General features: G+C 54.4%; 1 long non-coding RNA gene across 1 annotated transcript; it reads right to left on the bottom strand.

Moving 5' to 3' along the window:
* LOC132670097 (uncharacterized) lies at positions 1-27,386 on the bottom strand. Its single transcript, XR_014137480.1, has 4 exons — positions 27,083-27,386; positions 3,575-3,710; positions 2,033-2,202; positions 1-1,766 (listed from the first exon to the last, which is right to left on the bottom strand). It is a non-coding gene; the product is annotated as an uncharacterized LOC132670097 (long non-coding RNA).
* Positions 27,387-27,833: the final 447 nt, after the last annotated feature.

Here is a 27,833-nt window from a genome sequence, read left to right as displayed (position 1 = left end):
AGAGAGCAAGCGGGGAAGGGGCAGAGAGAGGGGGAGACACAGAATCCAAAGCAGCTCCAGGCTCTGAGCTGTCAGCACAGAGCCTGACGCGGGGCTCGAACTCATGGCCTGAGCCGAAGTCGAACACTTGATCCACTGAGCCACCCAGGTGCCCCGTGAATATATTTTTTTTAAGTTTATTTATTTATTTTGAGAGACAGAGTGGATGGGAGGGGCAGAGAGAGAGGGAGAGAGAGGGAGAGAGAGGGAATCCCAAGCGGGCTCCACGCGGTCAGCGCACAGCCCAACAAGGGGCTCGAACTCACACGCCGTGAGATCACGACCTGAGTGGGAGTAGGACGCTTACCCGACTGAGCCTCCCGGGCGCCCGTCCACGTGCACACGTTTAGCCTTAGAAATCCGCCTACCTTCCCCGGCCACAGGAGGTGGCCTTCCTATGCTGGCCTGGAACCCCAACGTGTCCCCCACGTGCATGCAGCTGTTGGACTGCTGATTTTTAGAAAGATTCGTGTTACAGTGACACGAACTTCCTAAGGAGCATCCCGCCCCCTCCCCTGGCCTCACAACACCCAGGCGTGAAAAGATACAACCTCTGGGCCCAGCCAAGGCGAAGTCTGTGCAGAAATTCCCCTTCGTGCCGAACACAGAGGCCAGAGGCGGGTCCTAAGGCAGGAGCATTTCCTGGCCTCTGGGAGACGGAGATGGGGACACTCAGTGGAGCCCTACTGCCCCCTAGAGGGACAGATTCTGGAGGCCCAGCTGGGGATCCACAGGCCTGGAGCCTGGGCTCAGGGCTCTCCCCGCGTGCGCCCCCGGCCAGAGCAGCTCCCCCGGGCTTCTTTGTCCCTTCTCTGGGTCTCGCCTCAGGACAAGGTTAGCCTGACCTCGGTCCACAATCTGCTGAGGCGACAGGGTGTAGGAGCCCGGAGCCTTGCTGGCCGAGTCCGTCCCTGGATCGTGGGCTGAATCACAAGGACTCAGCCTGCTCTGCCCAAAGTAGTGACTGGAGTCACAGGCACTTCGGCCAGCCTCTCCAAAGGTTTTATAACCCCAAGCCCTGAATAGAATATGACATCTCATGCCTCCTAGTCTCATTCAGACAAAACCCAAAGCGAAGCTGTTAGAAGAGTAAGGAAGCCCAAGGCGTTTCAGAGTGTTACACGATCCCTACTTTGGTGTCTTTTTCATTCTTAAAAATAAATATCCCTCAAATGATCGACAAAATGTGGGTGCATCCCTCTGCTCATGTGCTAATAATGTTAACATTTAAGTACTGGGTTATGAGGATTAGCTATCGCTCACCGGGCAGGTTCTAGGAACCCTGAAGTTCTTTCTGAGGGCTCTTCCTGGGCTCCCTCACCCGGTCCTCAGGACGGCTCACCAAGGACGTGTTGTCACCGTCAACATTTTACATAAGAGGAAACTGAGGCACAGAGAGATTAGGCAACTCGGCCGACATCGCACAGTTAAGGAGAGAGGGGGAGGTTCCAACCAGGTCCTTATCAGCATCCAGCACCCAGCTTACGGGTCCCATCTTCTGAGAAGCCTTCCCTGCCCTCCCTGGTTAGAGCTGGCCCACCCCACCCCACCCTTACTGGCCTTGCCTCTCCCTTGTTCCCTTGGCAGCTCTCCCTGCAACGTGCAGTTGTGTTTCTGGCTTTGCTGGGTCCGCCTCCCCCACTGCAAGGTCAGCTCCGTGAGGGCGGGCACTGAATCTGCTGGGATGGTTTCAGCTCCCCGTGACTGGCCCTGGAACGTGCTGGGCGCTCCCTCCGTATTTGTGGAATGAATGAATGAGTGAACAAAGATGTACAGTTTCTATTCTCAAGAAGCTGCCACCGAATGGGGGAAAATTGACCTTATTGACTGTAGTAGGTTGAAGGGCGCCCCCCACCTCAAAACGCCCACCGGGAACCTGTGAACACTACATTATTTGAAAAAAGGGCCTCTGGGGATATAATTAGGTCAGTGATCTCAAGACGAGATCATCTTGGATAATTTTGGGGGGGGGGGGGGGGCGAAATCCAATGACAAGAGTCCTCACCAGAAGAGGGAAAGACTCAGAGAAGGCTGTGGAGATATAGGCAGAGAGCGGAGTTCCACGGCCACCAGCAGCTGGAGAAAGTACTGGATTCCTCCCTGGAGCCTTGGGAGGAAGGTTGGCCCTCCTGACACCTTGACTGTGGACTTCTGCCTCCAGATCTGTGAGGGAGTAAATTTTGTTTAAAAAAAAAAAAAATTGTTTTTAACGTTAAATTATTATTGAGAGACGGAGAGAGACAGACCATGAACGTGGGAGGGGCAGAGAGAGGGGGGGACCCAGAATCCGAAGCAGGCTCCAGGCTCTGAGCCGTCCGCACAGAGCCCGACGCGGGGCTCGAACTCACAAACCGTGAGATCACGACCTGAGCCGAAGTCGGACGCGTAACCGACTGAGCCCCCCAGACGCCCCTAAATTTTGTTTCATAAAACACAGATTGTTGTTTCGAGCCACTCAGTTTGTGGCACTTTGTTACGGCGTAGCCCTGGGAAGCTAACACACTGACCCACCCCGGATGGTTTATCACTTGGCAAACATCCCGCACAAAAGCTCCCCAAAATGGGCACCAGGAGGCGCCATTCCAGAAGCTGCTCCCTCTGCCTTCCAGGCACCTGCTGTTCACCGGGAGACTGAGATGCCAGGCCTCCCTCCAGCATCCTCGTTGCTACTCTCATTAGACCGTCACTGTCTGTTCTGACTTAGGCTTCGGATTTTCTAGAATTCCCTTTCCCTCCGCTCCAACCCCTGCCAATGGAGCAGCGCCCTCCCACACAGGTGCACAGGTGCTCTCTTGGCTCCCGCACGGGTCCTTCCCTTCCACCCTGTGACTCCAAAGCCGCCTCCCACCGGGAGCTTTCCTTAACCCCCCCCCCCACTTGGAGCCGATTTCTACCCCCCCGGGTCTCCCCTAGGCTGTGAACTCCTGGGAAATCAAGAACCATAGAGCAGAGGCATGGCAAGAAATGAAAGCAGAGACCCTCGCCCTTGGTCAACCACCCCTCTCTGCTGCCCCCCACCCTCGTGCACCCAACGGGCCCGCCTCCCGCTTCCCTCCTGTCAACACTGCCTCTGACCCCACTTAGGCCCTGCTCTTGGCCTGTGACCTCCCTCTGCCACACCCACCCTGGGTTCACATTTTCTGCCTCGTGGCTCAGTGCTCCTGACTCCATCCACATAACCATTCTGACCAAGTGGGTCAAGCGCACTGACCTTCCCCCTTGGCCTTCCCGGCTCCCGAGCCATGCCCGACGATGCCACTCAGACCTGGAGCTTCCAGAAGATCCCCCTGATCGGAGGTGTGAGTACGAAGTGCGGTCACCCACGCCCCTCCCACCAAAACCACGTGGCCCGTGATTTTAGTCACTAATACTGGCCGGTGTCCTGTGTGATGCCGGCAATGACAATCGTCATCATCGCTCCCAGCCGGGCCAGGCCAATACGCTTCCGGGGGCACGACCGGGATGCACCCCCACTTCCCTTTGGGCCCGCGCGCCCCCCGAGAGCCCCGGGAAGGCCCCGGGCCCGAGCACACACCCAGTCCTGGCCCCCGTCCACTCAGTGTCCTTTCTCATTCTGAGTCGGTTTCTGTGGTGCTGGAAGATGTTTTCAAAATGATGCGAGCATATTTCTGAGGTCAGCTCCTAATCAAAAACGACTCCCAGACGGTGCCCTGGTTTAAAAAGAAAGAAAGAAGAAATGAAGTGAGTCATCATCCAAACCATCTGAATGAAACAAAGACACAACAAACTCCGCTTTCCTCCTGCGCCAGAAGAGATGAGCTCAGCCTTGCAGAGAGGCAGCTGGAGGGAATTAACGGGGATCTCCGGCTCCCCGAGATAGCGGGGACCGCACGGCCGACCGGGCCGTGACTCACGGCCAGAACCACGGGGATACGGCCACCCCGGGCGGCCTGGACCCCTCGGAGGGGCCTGCGGCAGGGGCCGCGGCTCCCAAGGGGGCCCTGGGGACCCACGCCGATGGGGAGACCCGGGAGTGACCATGGAGAGACCCCAAAGCTGGGGCGATTTCACCCCACACTGGCTGCGGGGGAGCTAGGGGATTCTGCTAGACCGGGTTTCACAAAGTCCCAGACGCCCCCAGTGGTGATTCTCTTTGCAATGTCGGTGACCCCTCCTCCCGATTCTCCCTGGGCCCCTCTTCCCACACCCCTCCCTCTGGGGGAGAACAGCCACTTCCCCGGGGAATCCCGGGGCTCCCACTGAAATGATGAGTCTGCCAAGATTCTGAACTCAGAGGACTCCGCCAGACGGACGTTCCCCCAGATTTGGGAGGGAGGCGTGACTGGACAGAACTGAGGGGTCAGGCCAAGCTGGCTGCTAGCAGCGGGCCCCAGACCCGCCGTAACGGTCATTGCAAAATGTGTGACTTCCAATCAGGACGGTCAAGACGGCCCGCCGCCCTTAGAGCAGTAGGTTTTTTGAAAATGGAAGTGATTTCTCGAATGATAGCAGTAACAGATGCACGTGTACACGTGATAACACTTCTTTTCAATAATGAAAGTATTAGGCGCGAACATGAAGACGTTAGTATCTCAGGATGTTACGATCAAGGGGGAGAAAAGTGTAACACGGCGTCTCGTTCTACCAGAGGACTCGCCAGCCCCTTCCCCAGGGCTCATAGTTCTTGGTTTGGCTTTTCTAGGTTTTCTGATGGTAAAGTTTACCTTGAACACTCCGTTTGCTTCTACTTCTTGATCTACCAGCGTTAGATGGCAGTGAATGATTCCTCCCATTGAAAGGTGAGGGAATCGGGGCATCTGGGTGGCTCAATCGGTTAAGCGTCTGATTCTTGGTTTCCGCTCAGGTCACCATCTCATGGGTTGTGAGATCGAGCCGTGCATCCGGCTCTGGACTGACAGCGCGGAGTCTGCTCGGAATGTTCTCTCTCCCTCTCTCCCCTTCTCTCTCTCTCCCTTTCTCTCTCTCTCTCCCTTTCTCTCTCTCTCTCTCTCCCTTTCTCTCTCTCTCTCTCCCTTTCTCTCTCTCTCCCTCTCTCTCTCTCTCCCTTTCTCTCTCTCTCTCCTTCTCTCTCTCTCCCTTTCTCTCTCTCTCTCTCCCTCTCTCTCTCCCTCCCTTTCTCTCTCCCTTTCTCTCTCTCTCCCTTTGTCTCTCTCCCTTTCTCTCTCTCCTTCTCTCTCTCCCTTTCTCTCTCTCTCTCCTTCTCTCTCTCTCCCTTTCTCTCTCTCTCTCCTTCTCTCTCTCTCCCTTTCTCTCTCTCTCCCTTTCTCTCTCTCTCCCTTTCTCTCTCTCTCTCTCTCTCCCTTTCTCTCTCTCTCCCTCTCTCTCCCTTTCTCTCTCTCTCCTTTTCTCTCTCTCCCTTTCTCTCTCTCTCTCTCCCTCTCTCTTTTTCTTTCTCTCTCTCTCTCCCTTTCTCTCTTGCTCTCTCTCTCTCTCCCTTTCTCTCTCTCTTGCTCTCTCTCCCTTTCTCTCTCCCTCTCCCTCTCTCTCTCTCCTTCTCTCTCTCTCCCTTTCTCTCTCTCTCCCTTTCTCTCTCTCCCTCTCCCTCTCTCTTTCTCTCTCTCTCTCTCTCTTGCTCTCTTTCTTTCTCTCTCTCTCAGAAGGTTGACATAGATCCTTGAGCGGTTGTTTTCGTAAAGAGTATAAGGATTGTAAACGTTTGAATTCTGGAATGTCTAAGAATATCTTAATTTTGTTTAGCCATATGCAAGGAACTCTAGATTGAGAATCTTTAGCCCTCGGATCATGGTAGGCCTAGCTTCATCTTCTGGCATCCACACAGGCGACAGATCTGGCGTTCATCTGATTCTTCGTCTTTTGTGGTTTGACACTTTATTTCCCACAGCTTGGTTGGTAGCCTCTTTACTCTTAAAGTTTTTTTTTTTTTTTTAACGTTTTTTATTTATTTTTGAGACAGGGAGAGACAGAGCATGAACGGGGGAGGGTCAGAGAGAGGGAGACACAGAATCTGAAACAGGCTCCAGGCTCCGAGCCGTCAGCCCAGAGCCCGACGCGGGGCTCGAACTCACGGACCGCGAGATCGTGACCTGAGCCGAAGTCGGACGCCCAACCGACAGCCACCCAGGCGCCCCTACTCTTAAAGTTTTAAAACTTCCCCTGATGTCGGTAGGTATGCATTGTAAACGGAACCTGGCGGAACACGTAACCTGCAGACCTTAAGTCTTTCCTGGAGTGCGGCGAAATACTCCTCTCGTTTCTCTTATTATTTCCTCCCCACCATTCTCTCCCTTCTTTGGAAATTCCCATTTCACAGGGGTTGGAAATCCTGGATTTATCCCCTCTGTCTCAACTTTTCTCATATCTTCTAGTGTTCTCCCTTTACATTCTAGGCCATTTCTTTGATCCTGGACTCCAGATACTAACTTGGTCATCGGCTAGATCTTAGTTTTCAGCCCGCTCATTGAAATTTTTGAGCACGATCAGATTCCTCTCATTTTCTTCCCCTCTGACTACTCCATTTTCACACCAACCTACTCCTGTTGAGGCAAACGTCTCTCAAATCCTCTTAAAGACACAAACTAGAATGAAATCTTTGTTCTCCCCTTCCCTGAATTATCTCCGCTTGCTCAGAGTGAAGTATTCCGTTCATCCACTGTGATCCTTCCCTTTTGTGATACTTGTTTTCCCCACGTGCCTTGAGATTCCCCTGAATGTTGGTTTCCATTTACAGATAAAGGATCAAGTTGGTTAATGTCCGTAAGAGGCCTGGTTTTCCTCTGCAGCCCCAATTGGTTTCCTTTCCCAGTGGGTCTCTCATGGGAAGGGTGGGACAAGCCATGATGGGCTGTGCCTACGTGGGCAGGGCACGACCTCCCTCAAGCCTCCCTCTAAGGTACAAGGGCAGAAAGCCAACAGGCAGGCAAAGGAGATTCCAGCTTGTCAGAGCAAAGAGGATTAAGCGAACAGGAGTTCGTTTTTCTCCAGCAGAAGGAGGCCTGAGGGCAGGCAGTCGGCAGATGTCAGGGTGGCTCAGTGATACTGATCGAGATGCCCACTTTTCGTGTTTGCCAGATGGATGGCTGCCACACCTTGAGCTTCTGGTAGGAAAAGGAAGACCAAGGAAGCCAGAAGGGAGGGCATTTATATCAGGAAACTGAAAGCCACTCCAGAAATCCCCAACAGATTCCTGTGCACATTCGTGGTCTCAAGGGAGCCTGGGAGAGCAAACTTTTTAGCCAAGTACTTTGCGATCTTGAACAAACCAGGGCTCCTCTTAGGAACAAAGAACGAGGGTCATCTGGGTGGCTCAGTCGGTGAAGCGTCCGACTTTTGACTCCCACTCCAGTCATGATCTCACAGTTCGCGGGATCGAGCCCCGTTTTGGGCTCTGCACTGACAGGGCAGAGCCTGCTTGGGATTCTCTCTCTGCCCCTCCCCTGCTCACGCTCACCTCCTCTCTCTCTCTCTCTCTCTCTCTCAAAATAAATAAGTAAGCATTAAACAAAAGTGTAAAACTTTAAAAAAAAAAAAAAAAGGAAGAAGGAAATCAGATGCTGGGTAGGCTACCAACCGTGTGTACGAGGGGTGTTTCCACATCCTTCCCCCTGGGGGCGCTGCTTAGTGTTTCCGCCAGCCCCATGCCCATGACAGAGACCTCAATTTTCTCTCCTCTCTCAGCCCTGTAGCAGAGATTGCTATCTGTCCCCTACTGTTGATTCCCTCCCTCCCTTTTAGTATCAGAACTCCTACTTTTACTGGACGACTGGCCACCTAAAACAGCCACCCTTCTCAACCTTCTGTTGCAACTGCCTGTGCCTGGGGGGCCAGGTCCCAGACGATGGAATTGTGGCGGAAGTGAAGGATTCAACTTTTGGGTGTGCTCGTAGAGGGAAAAGAGGGGTGGGCTCTCCCCTTCGCTCCTTCCCATTGGCTAGGCTGCAGATGTGATGGAGAATTTTCCAGGACACCCCCGAGGATGGTGAAGCATCAGCGCGGAGAGGGTGAGGACCCGAGGTAATGGACCCCTCCTTAGTTCTGGCAAGAGATTCATCTTGTTTTAGCTGCTGTTGGGCCTTTGCTGCAAATGTTCAGTCCAAACAGCCACCTTAAAGATACCTTCTCAGTCCCATTAAAAAAAAAAAAAAATCACCATCACCAGTTGTGGACAGAGTAGTAGTCCCCGAGATGTCCACATTCGAATCCCCGGAAACTATGAATAGGATGTAAGCCTGAGATGGCAAAAGGGGCTTCAGGGATGTGATGCAGGATTTTGCGATGGAAAATTCCCCTGAGTGACCTGGGGCAGCCCAGTGTCATCTCAAGGGTCCGCAGAAAGGGGGCGACCAGAGGGTCAGAGTCAGAGGAGGAGATGCGGGGACAGCGGCAGAGGTCAGAGACCGAGATTTCAAGATGCTGCCGGCTTTGAAGATGGAGGAGGGAGCCACAACCCAAGAACGCAGCTTCTAGAAGCTGGACAAAGCAAGGGAATGGAGTCCCTCTGGGAACATGTAGGAGGAACTCGGTCTTTCTGACACCTTGACTTTAGAATTTCTGAACTCCAGAACCGTAAGATACTGAATCGGTGCCGTTTTAAGCCATTGCGTGTGTGGTAATTCGTTACCGCAGCAAGAAGAAACTAATACACTAGTGAGAGACGCCGTCCAGGAGAACGTAAGAGGCGCCATTCGTGGAGCGTTTCATCCGGCCCTCATCACGCAGACGCGTAGGGCGAATGACTCCACTCAATCCTCACAACCCTCCCATCACGTCCATCTTACAGAAGACGCGGAGATTCAGAGAGGTGACGTAAGCCGTCCGAGGTCACACAGCCAGTTAAGTGGCAGAGCCCGGTGCTCGTCTGCCATCATCCCACCGAAACGTCAAGAAGGGTCAGAAACGTGGCTCGAAACCCGTGCCCTGCCCGCCAACCTGGGAAGTAATGCCTTATTTTTTTCCAACTTGTCAGGATATCCTGCTCATCCCCTAAACCTCTCTCTTCTGGTTTAAAATAGCCTTTGCTCTGCTGCAGTTCGGAGGCTCAGAGACCCCTCATTTGTGGCTGCCCATAAGCACACCACGGGCCTCCTCCCTTTGTCTGGAGGAACAGTTCTCCTGTGACGACACAAGCATGAGTCAGGGTGCTGGCGGGGACCTGGGGCGAGGGTCCTCCCAAGGGCAGCCAGGCTCAGGAAACCACAGCCAAGCCTGAGGGCGGCGGGGGGGGGGGGGGGGGGGTCCGCACCCTATCTCAACACCCTCTCAGGACCCTCTAGGCACCTCTCCCGTCCAGGCCACTTCCGAAGGGGTCGGAGGGAGTTCCGACACTCAGCCGTGAGTGACGGAATCCCTCGTTCTCTCCCACGTTTGCTCTCTTTGCTTCTCTGCTGCAGGGGCACCTCTCCTGAGGCCCAAGGCTACCACTGCCTGGTCGTCTGTGGAGGGGAAGGGCCCCTCCCCTCTCTGTCCCAGCCACAGTCGCGGCTCTGCCACGGTGGGTGTGTGACTAGAATGCATCATGTCCACGGTCTCTGGGGCTTCCTGCTGGCCCGAAGGCTCTCACTGACCACATGTACAGTGGGTGTTGGTCCACGTGTACTGTCATAAACCCTCGGACCCTCATCTGTAAAAGAACCTACCTTATAGGATTGTTTGAGGATTCAACTAGATAATGCAGGAAAAGGACTGAGTGCAGTCTTGGCACAGACAGCTCATAATAATTCTTGGGCTTTTAATTATTACCACCCTTCTACTTTGGTTCTAACAAAACTCGTTTCTTTCCTGTCTTATTCCCCAGGTTTGGGTTTCCAAATCTAAGGCAGAGGTTGCAAACTAGTGGTCTCACAAGTTGTGCCGAGCCTGGGATGTGTTCTCTTTGGCACACCAGGTTGTCAGCCCACACGGTGGTTTTAAAACTTGAGATAGTTGCCAAAGGAATTAGTTAGGGTACAGGTTCAGCTGCTGACCTGGAGACCCCAAATAATAGCAGCTTAAGGAAGAGACAATTTTCTCTTTCTCTCTCTCCCAGAATTGTTTGGCGACGAGCAGGTGGCTATGAAGGCTCCATGGGGCTGGGGACTCAGGCTCCCTCCTTCTTGTTCCATTTCCTTTCCAGAGTGCTACCCTCCAGAGTGGCCACAGTGGCTCACCATCACGTCGTCTGGGTCTGCATTCAGCCAGCAGCAGAAGGGCAGGGAAGGGTGTGCCCTTCCTCTGGGGGGTCAAGGCCTTGCAGTTCTTCCAAAGCCCACATCACTTCTGCTAATGGCCCATTGGCCTAAACTTGGTCATTTGGCCACACGTAGCAGCTGCTGGAGGTGAATCGTATTTGGGACGGCCACGAGCCCGACAAGAATTAAGAGGAGCTGTTATCAAAGAAAAAGGAGAGCATCAACTTGGGTGACATTTAAAAATTGGGGAGTTTTAGATTCTGGGGCACACCGATTACAAGTAGAACTCCCGTGCACTGGGCATCTCTCTTGTGCTCTCCTTGCACTGGCCATGTGAGTGGCATGCATCCGAGACTGTGAGCTCGTCCCCCCATGAAGCAAAGCCCAGCTCCTTCCTACACTGCCCAGTGCTGCCTGCATGCTAGAGAAAGCTTTGGAATGGCCCAGCGAGCACATTCCATAAACCACCGTACCCCCAGCCCCCACCCAAGGGTGACCTCATCCCACCATCTGGGCAGGCAGTGTCCCCTCTCTCTGTTCCTTCCCTCCTGATCGCTGAGGGCCCAAGGCACGTGCTTCTTCCCATCCGGTCCTCAGGTTGGGGACCACAGAAGGTGCCCAAACATACTGCTGAGACTACCTCTCACTCAGACCCTGGGAAAGGCCATCGGCCACCCGTCCCCCTGGCTCTCCACTCCCACCAGCCCCAGAAGCAGAAGAGCCTTTCAGAGAAACTGGGCTGGTGACAGCAAGAGGAGGGTGCCGGGCCACACCCGGGCCATCCAGTGGCAGGGTCCACTCCCCTGCCCCCCCATGCCACGGCCCCCCAGCTGCTGCGACAGGAAGACCAGTGGTGTGTGCCTTCCACCTCCCAGCGGGTCGTAAATATCGCTCCTGGAGGTTACTGGGCCCCACGCTCCGTCCTCAGCCTCTCCAAGGGACACGAGGAGGAAGGACTGAGTCACGGCCCCCGGCCCTTTCTAAATTGGACTTAAAACGAAAAAATAAATAAAAGAGGGAAAGGGCCTGATTGTTTTTCAGAGCAGAAGAACGAGCTTACTCTGTGCTCACAAGCCTCTAACAGGACCCGAGGGAGTGAGCTCACGGCAGCCGTTCCCCTCACCGAACTTCACCTTCAAGGTGAAGCCAGGAGCCAAAGAAAATATTGTGATAAAGTCTAAGGTACTGCTGATGCCTGCCCGGCCACTCGATTAACTGAACTGAATGCAAACGAGTCTCCTCGCTTCTTCCTCTCTGCAAATTTGGGTTGGGGGAGGCAAGCACTGGGCCCCCAGCCCAGTGCTGCTCACCATACACTACTCGAGGCCCTTGCTCACTTCTTCCCTTTGTCCTTTCTACACAGATCTCGGGGTCGCTGCACAAGCCACAGGGTCAGGGACAAAATGAAAATGCAGGGCCCTTGTTCAAAAAGCAGGAAGAAAAGTGCCAATAAAGATACCCAAGGTACTGAAATAGAAAGTATTTTCCTTTCTTGACTTGTCATGGGTGTTTCTTTGCTATTTGCTATTGTTCTCCGTGCAGAAAAAACTTAGAATGATTAGCATGGATTTTTGTTGCCCGGCTGTATATTGCAAAACTCCAATTCTAAATTCAAAGAGAAGGGCATTGAGCCCGCCAGCAGAATCACCCAGATTACATGACTTGTATTTTGTCGCTCATGCACACACACACACACACACACACACACACACACACACACATGTTCCATCCTTGCCAGTGCAGGGGAAACACCACCCAGAAACTTCTCTTCTGGACACGCGAACATTCTACCGGCCCCCCTCTGCCTTCTGCTCGCTGCAGAGAGAGGATGGGCAGAAAGGAGAAGGAATCACGGGTTGCGCAATCCTTCCTTTCCTTCCAAGGCTCGTTTCCAGGATCAATGACTGACCAAAACAGAAGTTCCATGGGTAAGAAAGGGTTCCTTGGTTGGTCGGGTTTCTTTCTGCGTTTGCCTTTTTTTCTACATTCCAAGCAGGTTCTGGTTCTGACAGAAAGCCTGGCCTCTCAGGGCTGTCAGTGCCCCTCCCCCCACCCCCCAGTTACCACTCGGCCGGCCGTGAGTCTAACACGCATCCCTTGGACATCCCCTGAGTCTCGATGAACTCCCATAGTGGTGGGCGTCTCGGATTCCGGATCCTGGGAACAGCCGAGGTCGCCTTGGCTCTCACACAGTCCGCCTCCGCCCCCATCCCATCGGACTCCACCTACCAAATACCTGTTCGAAGATAAATTAGGAATTTTTAGAGGACAGAGGTGCCAGATGTGGGGCTGATCTGAGCACGAGGCCTCGGTGCCCAGCCATGACGGGGATCCTCACGTCATGTTTATCTTTCTGACTCGCAACGTATCTGCTTCGCGCAGCAAAGCGGGTCTGATATGTGACAATTACCGCCCGGCCACGACACTGGCCGTGTAACTTGCTGGATGTTTCTCTAGGTCTAGGTCACCAGAGAACTCATCAAAACCCTCCGGCGGGTTCTCGAATGGGTCCCCATCCTACCTACACCATAGCACATTCTCCCTACTGGCAGCTGACCCCCACCGGCCCCCCTCCGCCTCCTTTCTCTGCTGCTCGCTCACCCTGCCCCAGGCCTCTTTCCTCGAACAAAGCCTTTCCAGTTTTGCACCCGCCGTTCCCTGTCCACAGCTCCTCTGTGACAGCCTGTGCAGCCTTGAGGTCCTGGGTGCAACGTGACCTCCTCCAAGAGCCCTGCTCTGACAATAAAGTACCTCCCAGTCCTTCTTCATCAGGCACGTGACTGATTGCCCAGCGACTCCCACCAGGGCTACGCTCGGTGCTGGTGGGTTTCAGATTGGGTTTCTGAACCAATCACTGGTTGGGGGTTAGATGATCATGACTGGCTCAGGCCAGGGGTGGGCAAGTCTGGCCCACTGCTTGGGTTTGTTAATAAAGTTTTACTGGAACACAACCACGCTCACTTGTTCATGTATCATTTTTCGGTTGCTTTCTGGCCACCACAGCAGAGTTGATTAGTTATGACAAACACTGTGGCTTGGGGGCACCTGGGTGGCTCAGTCGGTTGAGCGTCCGACTTCGGCTCAGGTCACGATCTCGCGGTTCGTGGGTTTGAGCCCCGCGTCAGGCTCTGTGCGGACAGCTCGGAGCCTGGAACCTGCTGCGGATTCTGGGTGTCTCTTTCTCTCTCTGCCCCTCCCCCACTTGTGCTCTGTCTCTCTCTCTCAAAAATAAATGTAACAAAACAAAACCGAACACTGTGTGGCTTGCAAAGCCTTAAATATTTAATCTCGGGCCCTCATAGAATATGTTCGCCATCCCCTGGGTTAGATCGAGTTTACTCCCGGGTCTGGAGATGGGGTCAGCCTCTCTGGAGTCTCACGGCTGCGTCAGAAAGAGGTCGATGCCTAAGCAGGGTGAGGATGCCAAGAGGCAGGAGGAAGGGGAGGAATGAGAGTGATCAACCAGCAGGTGCAGAAAATACTTCTGAGGACACAGATTTTCTGTAGGTTTCTTTTGGGACACGTGCCTTTGAAGCCCTGGGCCGCCATGTAAAGAAACCCGGCCACCCTAAAGCCACCACACTAGACACGCCCCGAAAAGAGATCGGCCAGAGGGAGCGCTTCCCGGGAGCCCCCCGTGTGTGAGCCGACGGCCGGCTTCAGCATCGGCTTCTGCTGGCATTTTCACTGGCATTCGTAGCCGCTGCGAGCCAGCGAGCCTTCAGGGGTTCCAGATGCCACGTTTCTTGTGAGCCTCCCCAGCTGACACCACATAGAGCAGAGAAGGGCTGTTCTCACCGAGCCCTGCCCGGTTTTCAGGTTGGCGAGATGAATAAATACTGGCTATTTTATACGCCCCCAAAGGTTAAGCGACATGCTCAAGGTCGCCAGCTCGTAGGTGGCAGGATTTCACCTCCGTTTACCTCTCTCTGGAGCTCCTGCCATTCACCGTGTGCGGATGAAAGGAGAGACGTGGAAAGGGCTTAGCCCAGCCTCGGGCACACACGAAGTACTCAAGGACGGGGCCACGGTCACTGGCGTTGTTATCTGTGCCCTAAGTTGCCCAAGACCCCCCAGTAACTTAGAAATAACTGGGTCCTCCGCTGCTTCTTAGCCTGCTGCTTTCCACTCTCACTCCCATTTCTGAAGGGAGAGGACATGAGATGTTTGCAGAGCACTTAGGGAGGCGTGTGTGGAATGCTACAAAATATATGTATCAGTCTCCGCCCTGGTTCCCGAGCCAGAGCTCCTAAAACCCGTGTAAATAGGGATGCCAGGAGCATCTTCTGTTGGGCTGTTTGGTCTCTGACCCCAGTTCCCAGAGTTCCTAAATCCCTTGGGATTTCCCGGGTGACAGCGGAAGTTTTTGTTCTAGTGGTGGTCAGCTCCCGGACGGGGGCTGGTCACTAGAAAGAGCCGACCAGGATTAGAAGCTTGGAAATTTTAGCCCCCACCCCCACCTCCCGAAAGAGGACGGGGCGAGAAAACGAGTGAATCGTGACTGTGTGACGAACACTCCATAAAAAGTCCCGAAAGTATGGGATTCAGAAAGCTTCAGGCTTCGTGGACATATCCAGGTGCCAGGAGGATGGCATGTCCCAACCCCACGGGGACGGAGTCCCCTGTCCTCTTCCGGACCTTGCCCCGTGAACCTCTTCATCTGGCTCTTCACGGATACCCTGAAAAGTATCCTTTGTAATCAATCGGCGGTAGTAAGTGAAGTGCTTTCTTGGGCTCTAGCAAATTATCGGACCCGAGGAGGGGGCTGTGGGACCCCCCCTGAGCCGCTGGTGGGCTAGAAGCACAGGCTCACCTGACCGGCAGCTGTTGGTGTCAAAGTCGCCAGGGGAGGGGGAGGCAGCCTCGCGGGGCTGACCCCGCGGCCTGGGGAGTCTGTGCCGATTCCGGTTAGTGTCAGAATCGGATTGAGTTGTAGAGTCGCAGCTGGTGTTGCGGAATTGCTGATGGGGGAAAACCCACACACCTACTGTCAGAGTGCTGTGAGCAGCGTGTGAGAAAGCAAACAGAGAACAGGGTTTTTTCCCTTTTCAGTCTGGCATGTGAGCCTGTGCCGTCAGCCCCAGCTGCCACGACCGATCGGTACGGGTTGAAGCGAAGAAGACAGCCCGCCGAGCGCCCGCCCCTCTGGTCTCTGCCTCTCCCCGGCCCCATCTCCTCGTGCCGCCAAGATTTATCCTCACGTATGGATCCAGGGCCGACTGGTCACCCCAAACCAGGGACCAGCTGAGACTCATCTGAGATACTAAGCCCTCATCGGCCCTGGGGCCGCCCCCCGGAAGCTGACCTCTCTCCCCAGAGAGGCTGGCTCACGGGGCAAGATGCCTCGCTGCATCTGGGCAGAAGCAGTTGACATCGGCTGTCAGGACAGAAATGCCCCAGGGCTCGCAGAGGTCGGAAGCTCTGCCGTCAGGAAGCAGACACTAGAGCCTTGTGACTCACTGCTTTCCCAAGGTCAGGTATCATTTTGAAGGTCAGCTACGCCTGAGGCTCTGGGAGCCATGCGCTTATTTGGTGAAGCTTACAAGTGGACCTCTTGGCGACCACCCCTTGCCCCCATCCCTCGAGCCCTGGCCTTTATCTGAATTTTCCCTGAGTGCACTCGACTCCTTAAGAAATCATCTTGAGGTGTTTGGTTCTAAACTCTGTAGATGCCAGAGCTCATCCCTTCCCCACCCAGGGATGCCCTCGGGGCCGTGGCTGAGTCACAAGGCATCTGGAGTGACATTATCCCGGGGCTGGCATCAAAGTGGCTGTCCTGCCGGGAGGCTCCCTCCTGACTCCATCCAGGTCCTGTGAGTCAGATACAGACTTGTGCAGAAACACCCTGCGTGTGTATGTGAAGCACCACCCCAAAGAGCAGGGCTTAGGAGAAGGGCTTAAAGCTCTGTGTGAGTCCAAGCTCCTGCCCATCACAAAAATGTCCAGTCCCTGGAGGCAAGAGCCTCCCAGGCAGGCAGCGTTTTGCAGCAAGCCTGTGCTCTGTACCATTTCTGGAGCAGCCTGGACGGTGGTGTTTGACGAAGCGTGTGCCCCTCTAGGCCGCTTGCACTGGAATCACGTGGAGATCTTGTTACAAGCGCGGATTTCCGAGCCCTAAGCCAGACCCAGGGACTCAGAATCTCAGGCCTCTGCAAAGGAGCCTTCACGGGACTCCGGGCCACCAGGCCAGGAGGCTGGAGGCTGTCCTCGCCAAGCACCTGCTAAGCACCCATCAGGGGCCTGCTCGGGGCCAGGCACAGTCCTCACCCCTGGGGACTCATAAAAGAAAATGACACATAAAATGTAAAACAAAGGAACAGAACACAAAATGAAAATAAACACAGAGAAAGCCCCCGCCCACATGCAAATTTCGGTTGAGAGCATGTGTGTGTGTCTTGCTGTTGCCTTAACGGGGAGGCAGAAAGCAGACAAAAAAAAGAATGAGATTACTCCAGAAAGTCCTAAGTGCTGCTCGGGAAAAGAGATGGGATGATAGGGCACAGCGGGAGGCGGAGGGCTGTTTTCGGTAGCAAGACCTTTCTTGGTGGGTGGCGGTCACAGGGAGGGTGGGGGGGAGGGGAAGACCTGAGCCGTGAAGCCAGGCATGGGAAGTGGGGGGAGAAGGCCCAGGTCAGGCGTGCTGGGCGCTTTCGTACACTGCCTCATTTGACCCTTGAGGCATCCCTGGGAGGGTTACTAGGGACCCTCCCCCTCCCCCTCCCCTTATGCAAACCTCCCCTAGGGACCCTCCCCCTCCCCCTATGCAAACCTCCCCTAGGGACCCTCCCCCTCCCCCTCCCCCTCCCCCTCCTCTTGTGCAAACCTCCCCCTAGGGACCCTCTCCCTCCCCCTCCCCTTATGCAAACCTCCCCCTAGGGACCCTCCCCCTCCCCCTCCCCTTATGCAAACCTCCCCCTAGGGACCCTCCCCCTCCCCCTCCTCTTATGCAAACCTTCCCCTAGGGACCCTCCCCCTCCCCTTATGCAAACCTCCCCCTAGGGACCCTCTCCCTCCCCCTCCTCTTATGCAAACCTCCCCGAGGGCCCCTCCCCCTCCCCTTATGCAAACCTCCCCCTAGGGACCCTCCCCCTCCCCCTCCCCTTATGCAAACCTCCCCGAGGGACCCTCCCCCTCCCCCTCCTCTTATGCAAACCTCCCCCTAGGGACCCTCTCCCTCCCCCTCCTCTTATGCAAACCTCCCCAAGGGACCCTCCCCCTCCCCTTATGCAAACCTCCCCCTAGGGACCCTCCCCCTCCCCCTCCTCTTATGCAAACCTCCCCCTAGGGACCCTCCCCCTCCCCTTATGCAAACCTCCCCCTAGGGACCCTCCCCCTCTCCCTCCTCTTATGCAAACCTCCCCCAGTCTCAGTGCCAGCCCCATCCTTCCAGTTTGCTGGAATGCGGCACCCCAGAGGGCTCAGACAATAGAGATTCATCTACTCCCAAAGTCTGGAGAATGGAGGACCCACATCAAGGCACAGGTCCTGTTCCTCCTGGGGCCTCTTGGGGGGGGTCGATCCCGTGCCGCCCCCCACCCCCAGCTTCTGGTGGATGCGTCAGCCACTGGTGCTCCTTGACGGCAGCCCGCTGTCGGTCAACTCCACTGTCCAGCCCTCCCGACCACGGCCATCCCACGGGGCTCCTGTGGAAGGAGGCCCCACTTCTCCTGAGGCTCCCCCCACCCCCAGGGCTACCTCCAATGTTCCAGCAAGCCGATGGGAGATCAGGGATGAGATGAGAGCAAAGTGATGGTGGAAGGGCCCACATGGCGGTATCGCCACCTTGAGGGAGACAACGGAACCGGATCGCAGCCCTGGAATGCTTTTCTACTGGGACAGGAGGGTCGTAGAGGTCAGCAGACTGCGAACGAGGGGGACAGGCTCTCGGTGACGGTGACGGAGCTGCCCCAGGGGCTGTGCTGCCTCCGGAGTGGAGCCTGGAGACACACCCCCGAGATCCCAAAGGAAGACTGCTCCTTCGGTTTTGCTGAGCCCAATTTACTAAAGCCAGTAAGTCACCTCTGACCCCAGATCACAGTCCCTCTGGAAGAGGAGAGTCTGCCCAGGAAATGAAGCCTCGGGGTCAGTGAAGGAGGCTGGAAGCACCAGCGGACTCCTTGGTCCCCAACGCCGTGCTGGGTGGTCAGAACTCCAGTTCTTCTGGGCTGCTGTAGTCACACTGCATCCCCGATGGTGACAGAGACCTCACTGTCAGCCAGTGTCCAAGACTACACGTCTCAGCATCCACTGAAGCTAGATAAGACCGCAGGACTATGATTTGGCCCAGGAGATATAAAAGGAGATTTGGTGGGTTATTGCCAAGACAGCTCTGTAAAGGGGAAGGTGTGAGGGCCCTTGGCTCCTCAGTTTCTTCTGGCAGCTGGCCTAGAAGGTCGATGCGATGGCTGGAGCTGCAGCAGCTATTTAGAATCACGAGGTGACCTTGAGGATAGAGGCCACATGCTGAGGACGGTGGAGCAAAAAGATAGTCTGGGTCCCTAATTTTTTATGAAGGAATAATAGACCTTGATCTTTTTTTAAGGCATGACATATTTGGGTTTTTCTTCTGTTATGTTTAGTGAAACCTAATCCTAACAGATATAATTGGTTTAAATGGAAATCTGAAGTGAGACTCTTCTTCTGATTTTTTTTTTTTTTTTTTTTTTTTTTTACAAATGCAGCCCTACGCATTTGGGAGGTTTAGATTTTAGAAAACCTCAAAGCTCTCTGTGTTAATAGCACAAACTTGGGGTGGGGAGAAAGAAAGGAAATAGGTCTGGTACTGCCCTATTGCCCAGTAGACAATGCTAATGACAGCAGCTGTAGGGACAAAGAAAAGCGGTTTCTTGGCTGGGGACAGGGGTGGGGGCGGGGATGGGGGGCTGAGAGGTGGGGACAGCTGGAAATGTATTCTGAGGGTGGGGATAAAACTCCTGTCTATGTGATTAGCAGAATTAGATGTGGGTCAGTGGCCACAGCTGGAGTTTGTAAACAGTCTTTTGAGTATTTGCACATTTTTTCTGGCTTCATCAAAATGAAACATCATTAAAAACAGCTCCATCACCAATTGCCATCTCTGTCAGGGCCTTGGGAGGCGCCCTCCAGTCACGTCAGGCCGGTTGTAATTGGCTTTGAAGTTTGTATATGGCAAGTGCCTTTGATTGCAGCCCAAGAGAACTTGGGTGGGGGAAGCGACTTTGAGAGAACCCATCGGCCGATACGGCGTCTCAGCTTAACTACAAAAACATCCAGCAGTCACATAACACAGCCTTTGCTGAATGAACCTGAAAACAGGTTCAGGGGGGTGGCCTTCCTTGCAGCCATCTAGAAAGAACGACGTCGTCTTACGACGTCACGGCCGGGACCCAAACTATCCGAGGCCCGTGGGCCAGTCCCTGGGGACCCAGGCTCTGCAGCTGGGTTAATCGGCCTCAAATTCCTGTTCTCTCGTTTACTGGCCACGTTGCCCCACCCGACTCACTTCACCGCTCTGTGCCTCAACGTCCCCATCTATAAAATGGGGACAGCGTTCGCATGTAGCTCATACGATAAAGCACTTAGGAGGGGGCAATACGGATGAGGGGCTGTTACAACCACCTGCTACTGCTGCATAGTTTCTACTTGAAGTGAATCCTCCTGGAAAGTGGTGTCTTTCTTTTTACGGCACGATGTTTAATTTGCATGGTATTATCATTATTCCATTATAAACTGAACAAGGAACAAGTTCAGAGAGTCTTTTCTGCCTCCTGTTCTTGTTTTCGAAGAACAGATGCCACATCGGAAAAAGTTAAAAAACCAAATAACATCAATTTAAAGTTTTAAAACGACTCAACGAGATATTTGCAGGCATATCCAAACCTCTCACTTCCACAAGGTCTATAGGTTTTTTGGTCAGGTTTCACCTTGAATTTGCTTTATAAATCAACTGGTTTCTTGAGTTTGCCTCCCAATTTTAGGTGAGTTTTTTGGTCAAGAAAGGAAATCCAGCGGGACTTTTGCTCTATGGGAAGGCCACAGGGTCTCTCCAGGGAGGAGCTGAAGAAGTCGGGTAGCGTCCGTGGAGTCTGGGGGGTGCTTTCTTTCCTCTTACTTGTGACCAGAAGGCTCCTGACTCACCCAAGGAGACCGAGTTCTCAGATGCTAGCCCCTCAGGAACTGGCCGCAGACAGGAAGAACTCCCCAGGGGTCAGAAGCCAACTGAGGCCCTGTGCGAGCCACTAAGGTACCTGCGCAAGAAACGTGCTGACCACTTGGGCTCATGGGGACCCTGAAGGGCCATCTGGGGACACAGGGCTACAGCATACCCTTCCCAGAGTAGCAGGGACTGCTCTCCACCATGGCCATCCCCTGACGAGTCCTTGTGCTACCCGTCTCCTACCTTCTGGAATGTCTATTACCCTGTGCTGGGCACTCATTACCCACCACAACTGGCAAAGGTCAAGGGAAGCGATGGAACCGAGGAGTCGGGGCAAAGACTTTCTGTTGACCCATGAGGAGAGGGCAGGGAGGAATGAATGAATGAATGAATGAATGACACTAACATTTATGGAGCAATGAATGTTGCTGACAGGCCAGGTATGTTCCAGGGGCTCTAAACATATCCCCTCCCTCGATCCCCACAATTCTACCAGGTGGGTCCTAGGACAACTCCCATTTTACAGATGAAGAAACTGAGGCACAGAGAGACGACTTTGCCCAAGGGCACAAGAGCTGAGTACTCGGAACCACTGCCAGCTCAGCGAAGACTCTGCTGAGCCCTGTGCCCGGTACAAGGGAAATGACTTTGCGCAGAAACACCCGTGGGCCGGTCGTCACGGCATTTTTCAGCATCTGAACTCATCTTAGGAAACACACTTCATTGTCTACCTGTTTCTATCTGTCTTCTCCACCAGAACGGTAGCTGGCTCCATGAGGGGAGCCTCAGGGGTCTCCTTCACAGTCTTACCGCTGGGCTACCCAGGACCTGGCACACAGAGGGCACTCAGAATTCATTCAACAAGTGAGTTAACCTAGAGCTGAGTTTCTTGTGCTCAGCACTATTGACGACTGGGGCTGGTCACTCTCTGCAGGGAGGGGGGGAGGGGGAGCACTGCCCCCTGAATCGCAGGGGGGTCAGCAGCACCCTGGGTTTCCTTCCACCCACGAGGTTCAAGCAGCACCCGGCCTCACTCCAACCCCACGGTCGTGACAACCAAGAATGTTCTCGAACACTGCCAAATGTTCCCCGGGGGGGGGCAAAACGATTCCCAGCTGAGAACCACTGATCCAGAGCGTTGGAATGACCCCGCGGATACCCTACATGATCCCCTGAGAGGCAGAAACACAACACCCGAGCCCCCTGACGCATCTGACATTCAGGATGATCCCTTTGTCAAGACCCTGAAATACCCGTGATGTGAACGGGCACGACCGGGCCCCGAAGCTAAGACATGACTCGAGCCCACAAGTATGCTGCAGATCCCTGTCAGCACTCGAAACCCTGAAATCTATACATCTGTCGTGGTGAGCCAGAACACGGAGACCCTGAGTGATGTCAAGAGGCAAGGGCCTGCGCTTGGTCGGTCCAAGAAGTGTCCTATTTCAGAGGTTCTGCTGGTCGGGGGAGAGGCCCTTTCTCGGGAGGGTGCCATTTGCAGATGGCAGTGAAAACATGATGCAATCTGCCTCTGCCACAATTGGCGAAAGTGAGCTTTCGTGCAGAGGGTTCTCATTTCCTCTGAGTGGCTTGTTTCTTCCCAGGGACAGAGCTGGAGGAAGGCGTTCCGGAAGCGCACGCCTCTCCCGGTGCCCCTCCAACAACCCAGGCTGCCCCTTCTCCGGTGCTCTGATAGTACGTAGACGGAACGTAAACCTCCCACACGTAAAAAGCACGTATGTAATATATAAATCATGCATTACACATAAATCGCGTGTAAATCTCATTTTTTTCTTATCCCCGGGTCTTTATTCATGACTGTCAGGTAGGATTTACTAACCCCACTTTCCTGATGACTAAGACTGAGGCATGGAGAGGCTAAGTGACTTGCCCCAGGTCATGGCTCGGATATTTTCTATCACAAGAAAACAGCACGACTGTCCCCCCCCCCCAACCCCCCCGCCCCAGTCACTCTGACTATAGCAGTAGGTGTCCTTACGCCCCCACTCCCCTCTGCCCACACATCCTATCGACGGGCAGGTCCACGGGCCCTCCTTCCAGCAATGCTCCAGGCCTGGTCGCGGTCACGCGTCTCCCCTGTCCGAGGGCCAGGGTGGTCCTAAGGACCCATCCAGGTTCCGTGAGAAGGCCAGCAGACCTCGGCTACCTGCTCTGGGCCCTCCTCCCAAGATTCCCCTCGGCCATTCCTCTCTCTTGATCACGCCTCCCACCCACATTTATTGAGCACCTACTGTGTGCCCAGCCTTCACGCGTGGGCGCTGGGGATATGGTGGCCAGTCAATGAGACGGAGCTCCTGGGGCGCCTGGGTGGCTCAGTCGGCGAAGCACCCGACGCTTCATTTCAGCTCGGGTCGTGATCTCGCGGTCCGTAAGTTTGAGCCCCGCGTCGGGCTCTGTGCTGACGGTACGGAGCCTGCTTGGGATTCCCTCTCTTTCCCTCTCTCTGCCCCTCACGCTTTCTCTCTCTCTCTTGCTCTCAAAATAAATAAACTTAAAAACAATGAGGTGAAGTTCCTGCCCCCACGGGGTGGACGTCTGCAGCCTGCGCTCTGCCCCAACCAGACCGTCGCGGTTTCTGCCGCAGCAGCACATGCTCTTCCTTCTGGGCCCCTGCTCAGTGGGTCCCCGTGCCCACCACGGCCTCCCCGTTCCCCTTCGCTTCCCTCCCAACACAGGGCTAATTCCCGCTCTTCTATGTTGGTTATCTGCTGCCGTGTAACAAAGCTCCCCCAGAACCAAGTGGCTTGAGACGGCATTTTCTTGTCCCGGGGTTTCCACGGGTCAGGAATCCAGACACCGTTACCTGCGCCCCCTGGCTCTGGGTCTCCCGAGGGCCGCCATCACCTCAAAGCTCGGCTGACAAGGCCTCTGGCTCACCCACGGGGCTGCTGGCACATTCAGTTCCTCCTGCGTCGTTGGGCCAAGGACCACGGTTCCTCGCAAGCTGTCGGCTGGAAGCACCCCGCCCCCACCCCACCCCCCACCCCCCCCCCCCCGCCCGTCCCCGCCGCCTTAGTTCCGCACCATGGGGGCCTCTCCGCAGCACACGTAACGACACGGCAGCTGGCAGACGGAGTGAGCAGGAGGGCAGGAGGGAGTGCCAGCGAGATGGAGGTCACGGTGTTGTGCACCTAATTCTGGAAGTGATAGCCCATCACGCTGCCACATTTTATTCGTTGGAAGCAGGCCACTAGGCCCAGCAGTGCCCACACAAGGGGAAATCTGACACGAGGCTGTGAATACACGAGGCAGGCAGGGATCACTAGGGGCTGTGGCAAGAGTAGCCTGCCATAGCTTCTTTTGGCATTAAATGCCCATGTCTCCTCCTCCAGGAAGCCCTCCTTGCCTCCTGGGTTAGGAGCCCCTTCTTTGAGCTCACACAACCCAGGGGCCCCCTTACAACACTTACTATATTACTGTGTATATTACATGGATGAGCCCCCGCCCCCCCCCCCCCCCCCACCTCACCAGACTGGGGGTTCCTCAAGGACAGTAGGTCTGTCTTTACCAGTTTATTCTTCACTGTGTTCCCGGCCCCCTGCCGCTCCTGGGCACACAGTTGGGCTTGGTGTCTTTGTTTAAACTGTTTCTTTACTAGTTAAAAAGTAGTGACATATGTAAAAAAAAAAATTTTTTTAATGTTTTAATTTCTTTTTGAGAGAGAGAGAGAGACAGAGCATGGATGGGGGGGGAGGGGCAGAGAGAGAGAAGGAGACACAGAATCCGAAGCAGGCTCCAGGCTCCGAGCTGTCAGCACAAAGCCCGACGCGGGGCTCGACCTCGTGAACCGCGAGATCACGACCTGAGCTGAAGTTGGACCCTCAATCGACTGAGCCACCCACCCAGGCGCCCCACATGACATCTTTTAGTTCCACATTCGTTATCATGGATACATATAACAATAGATTACACAGAATTCATAACAAGATTAATCTTTACCAATCATCTAAGAGGGAGTAGCTAATTTATTTTATTTTAGTAACAGAATCCTGCCTGACTTCAAATTCCTGCCCCTTCCCTACGCTGCCTGTGGAACCCTGGACCCCTCCACTCAAATGTCCTCATCTGTACAACAGGGAAAAGGGCAGGTCTTTACTAAGCACCTACTACGTGCCACACAGCCTCATTTAATCCTCTGAACGACCTGATGGGTGGACCCCACTGCTGCTGTTCCCCTTTAAGGAAGAAGGAAAACGGGGCACAAGGAGATGGAGTTACTTGCCTAAGTTGAAAGAGGCAAGAATTGGGGCGCCTGGGTGGCTCAGTCGGTTGAGCGTCCGACTTCGGCTCAGGTCACGATCTCGCGGTCCGTGAGTTCGAGCCCCGCGTCGGGCTCTGTGCGGACGGCTCAGAGCCTGGAGCCTGCTTCTGATTCTGTGTCTCCCTCTCTCTCTGACCCTCCCCCGTTCATGCTCTGTCTCTCTCTGTCTCAAAAATAAATAAACATTAAAAAAAAAATTAAAAAAAACAACAACAAAATAAGTATAAATTTATAAAAAAAAAAAAAAAAAAAAAAGAAAGAGGCAAGAATTCGAGTCCAGACTACCCGGCTCCGGAACCCACCTAATTCATCGGGTTACCGTAAGGGTTAAATGTGTACCCTAGCATATGGCAAGAGTTCAACAAACATTGCCGTGTAAGTTTAACTCCAGCTGAATATAATGGGAAGCCAAGTATAGGTTTTAAAACATGCAGGGCTCCTTTTGTTTTCACGTAGGAGGCAGCACGCCCCAGCCTCCCGCTTAACCATCCTCAGCACAGAACTTCCGTGTTCAGTGATGAGCCATGGTCCAAGGTGGCTGCCAGGGCTCCGGCCGTTACTTTGAAGATCCGAGCAGCAAAAAGGAGGCAAAGAGAAGAAGGGCCAAAAGGACTCACCTTCTAGTGAGCGAGTAAACTCTACGAAGAGCCTTTTGAGCCCCAGCTGGTGACCCCAGCTTTACATCTTACTGGCTGCCTCTAGCTGTAAGCAGGGGAGGGGTTGGGGCCATTTCGCTGGACACGATGCCCCATTCAGTAAAACTGGAGTGAAGGAGGGAACAATGGATCTTGAGAAGGCAACGAAGGGCCCCTGCCTTGCATACTTTATATTGTCAGTGTAAATAAAACAAGAAAACTAGTTTGATATTAAGCTAATACTATTCACCTCGAGCCCCACATATGAGAACGGAGAGCGGAGCTGGGAATAGGGAGAAGTGGGTGCCCTCAGTGCCCTCCGTGCTCCTTAGTGTGACCTCGAAATTACCCGGGAGGGGCCCAGGGTACCACAGCACAACAGTGTGAAAACCCCCTCTTCACCCTGGTCAAGTGATTTAACCTCTCGGTGCCTTGGTTTCGTCACCCGGAAAATGGGGCTAACAAAGGCATCCCGCCGTAAGACTCTGAGAAGGCCCACGAGGGACAGAACGACGTACACATTAGCACAGCGCCTGGCACTCAGTCCACACGAAGTAAGTGTCGTGACCTCGTGGCTGTTGTTAATAACCTGGACAGAAACCTAACGTCTGGGCCTCTGACTTCTCAAAAAGTGCTCTACTGGCTTTTTTTTTTTTTTTTTTCAACCAACGTACCGAATCCCACTGGGCTGGCAGGAGGCCACCGGGGAATCTGGGGCAGCACAGAACACAGCAGAGTGCCAGGGTGTACCCCACCGCAGCATTTTTCCACAGACTCTGCCGGCCTGGCCCCAGCTCACAGTGGGAGCCGTGCTCCCCGCAGAACGGCGCGTCCTGGGCAGACCGTGTGGTGCTGCCCGTGGTGATTCATGCATGTCTGTGGGGAGCCAGGAGCAAGGCCGACACACTCCACTGCCAACTGGGCCTCGGCTGGTCCCGCTTTCCCCCGGGGCCGGAGATCCCCAAGCTACTTTGCGAATCATCAGAGCCTTGGACCTGGCCCGAAGCCCGCCCCCTGGGTCACTTACGGCCTGCTCTCTCTCTCCCCGGGGCCCGAAGTACGCGTGCAACGCAGGTTCAACAGGTCCCAATTTGGACAAAGCATCCCAGAGCGTGATGGCTCCTCAGGGGAACAGGCGAAGCGCCCCCCTCCCCCTTCTTCCCTTCCCACCCGAATTCCGACTGGTTATTAAGACCATAGGTTTGAGGACCTCAGACCTGGGTTTGAATCCCTATCTGATCGTGTGGCCTCAGGTTAGTTACATAAGCTCTGTGGGCCTCAGTTTCCTTATCTGTCAAGTGGGGACAGTAACAGTGTCTACCCCATCTGGTGAGGATTGAAGGAGGCAATGCAGGGGAAGGGCCAGGCCTGGCACTGAGCCACGCCCGGGATCACTAGCCACTACGATCATCTCATCATGGGGCTTTCCGTGCCTCTGGTTAGGCCCCTTGTCATCTCTCTGACCTCACCGTCTACCGTCTTCCCCTCCTCACCTGCTCCAGCCACGTCAGGCTCTGTGTCGAGGGCACACTCAAGCTCCTGCCTCAGGACCTTTGCACTTGCTGATCTCATTGCCCGAGAGACTCTTCCACATAGTTCATTCCCTAACTGCTTTCAGGCTTTAGCCAATTGTCACCTTCTTAGTGAGGCCTTAGTGACTATCTTCTTTAAGACTGCAATTCCCTCCCCACCAGTCCCTTTCCTGCTTTATTTTTCTCCACAGCACTTAGCCTTCACCTGGCATTGTGTGGGGCACTATTCGTTTCTCCCCATGTGTGACTTATTTATTGCTGCATAATGAATTACTACAAAACTAAATGGCTTAAAAGAACACACATCGGTTCTCTTACTGTGTTTGTGAGTCAGAAATTTGGGGGCAGCTCACCTGGGTGGTTCTGGCTCAGGGTCCCCCATGAGGTTGCAGTCAAAATGTCAGCTGGTGCTACAGTCTCATCCGAAGGCTTGACTGGGGCTGGAGGGTCTGTTTCCAAGATGGCGCCCGCACACGGCTGTTGGCAGGAGGCCTCAGTTCCTCACTGTGCGGACCCTGTCACAAGGCTGCTCGATGTGCTCACAACACGGCAGCTGGATTCCCTCAGAGTGACGGATTCAAGACAGAGTGTCACAGAAGGCACAGTGTCTTTACAACCTGACCTCAGGAGTCACCTCCATCGTTCCTGTGAATGTGTGTGTGCGTGTGTGTGAGGGAGAGAGAGGAGGAGAGAGAGAGAGAGAGAGATAAGTTACCCCTGTTTCACTGTTCACTGCATGTGAATACAAGGAGGCGAGAAGGCCATCCTAGAGGCTGGCTACCACCGAAACATGAATACGAAGACAGCAGGACCTGCTGCTGTCCTTGGCACATAACAGATTCTTAATCCATCTGGTCGGAAAACCGACCGACTTAACGAACAGCACAGGTGGAACTCAGTCGGCCAAAGCAAAACAAACACACCTCTCCGAGGACGGGCGGAGCATGGCCTCTCCAACGAGACTTTCTCCCAGGCAGCCTGCGAAGGACTCCAACCACGTGGTGGCACAACCGCAGGATGCTGGGGAAACAAAAGAAAGAGCAACATCTCCGAACGTGGAGCCGCTTCTCCGTACTTCCAGAATGTTCTGATGTGAAGGACAGA

Source organism: Panthera onca, chromosome A3 (genome assembly GCF_046562875.1).
Source record: "Panthera onca isolate mPanOnc1 chromosome A3, mPanOnc1 haplotype 2, whole genome shotgun sequence".
Lineage (NCBI taxonomy): Eukaryota > Metazoa > Chordata > Mammalia > Carnivora > Felidae > Panthera > Panthera onca.
The sequence above is the reverse complement of the archived record's forward strand: the minus strand, read 5'-3'. Positions and strand labels throughout refer to the sequence as shown.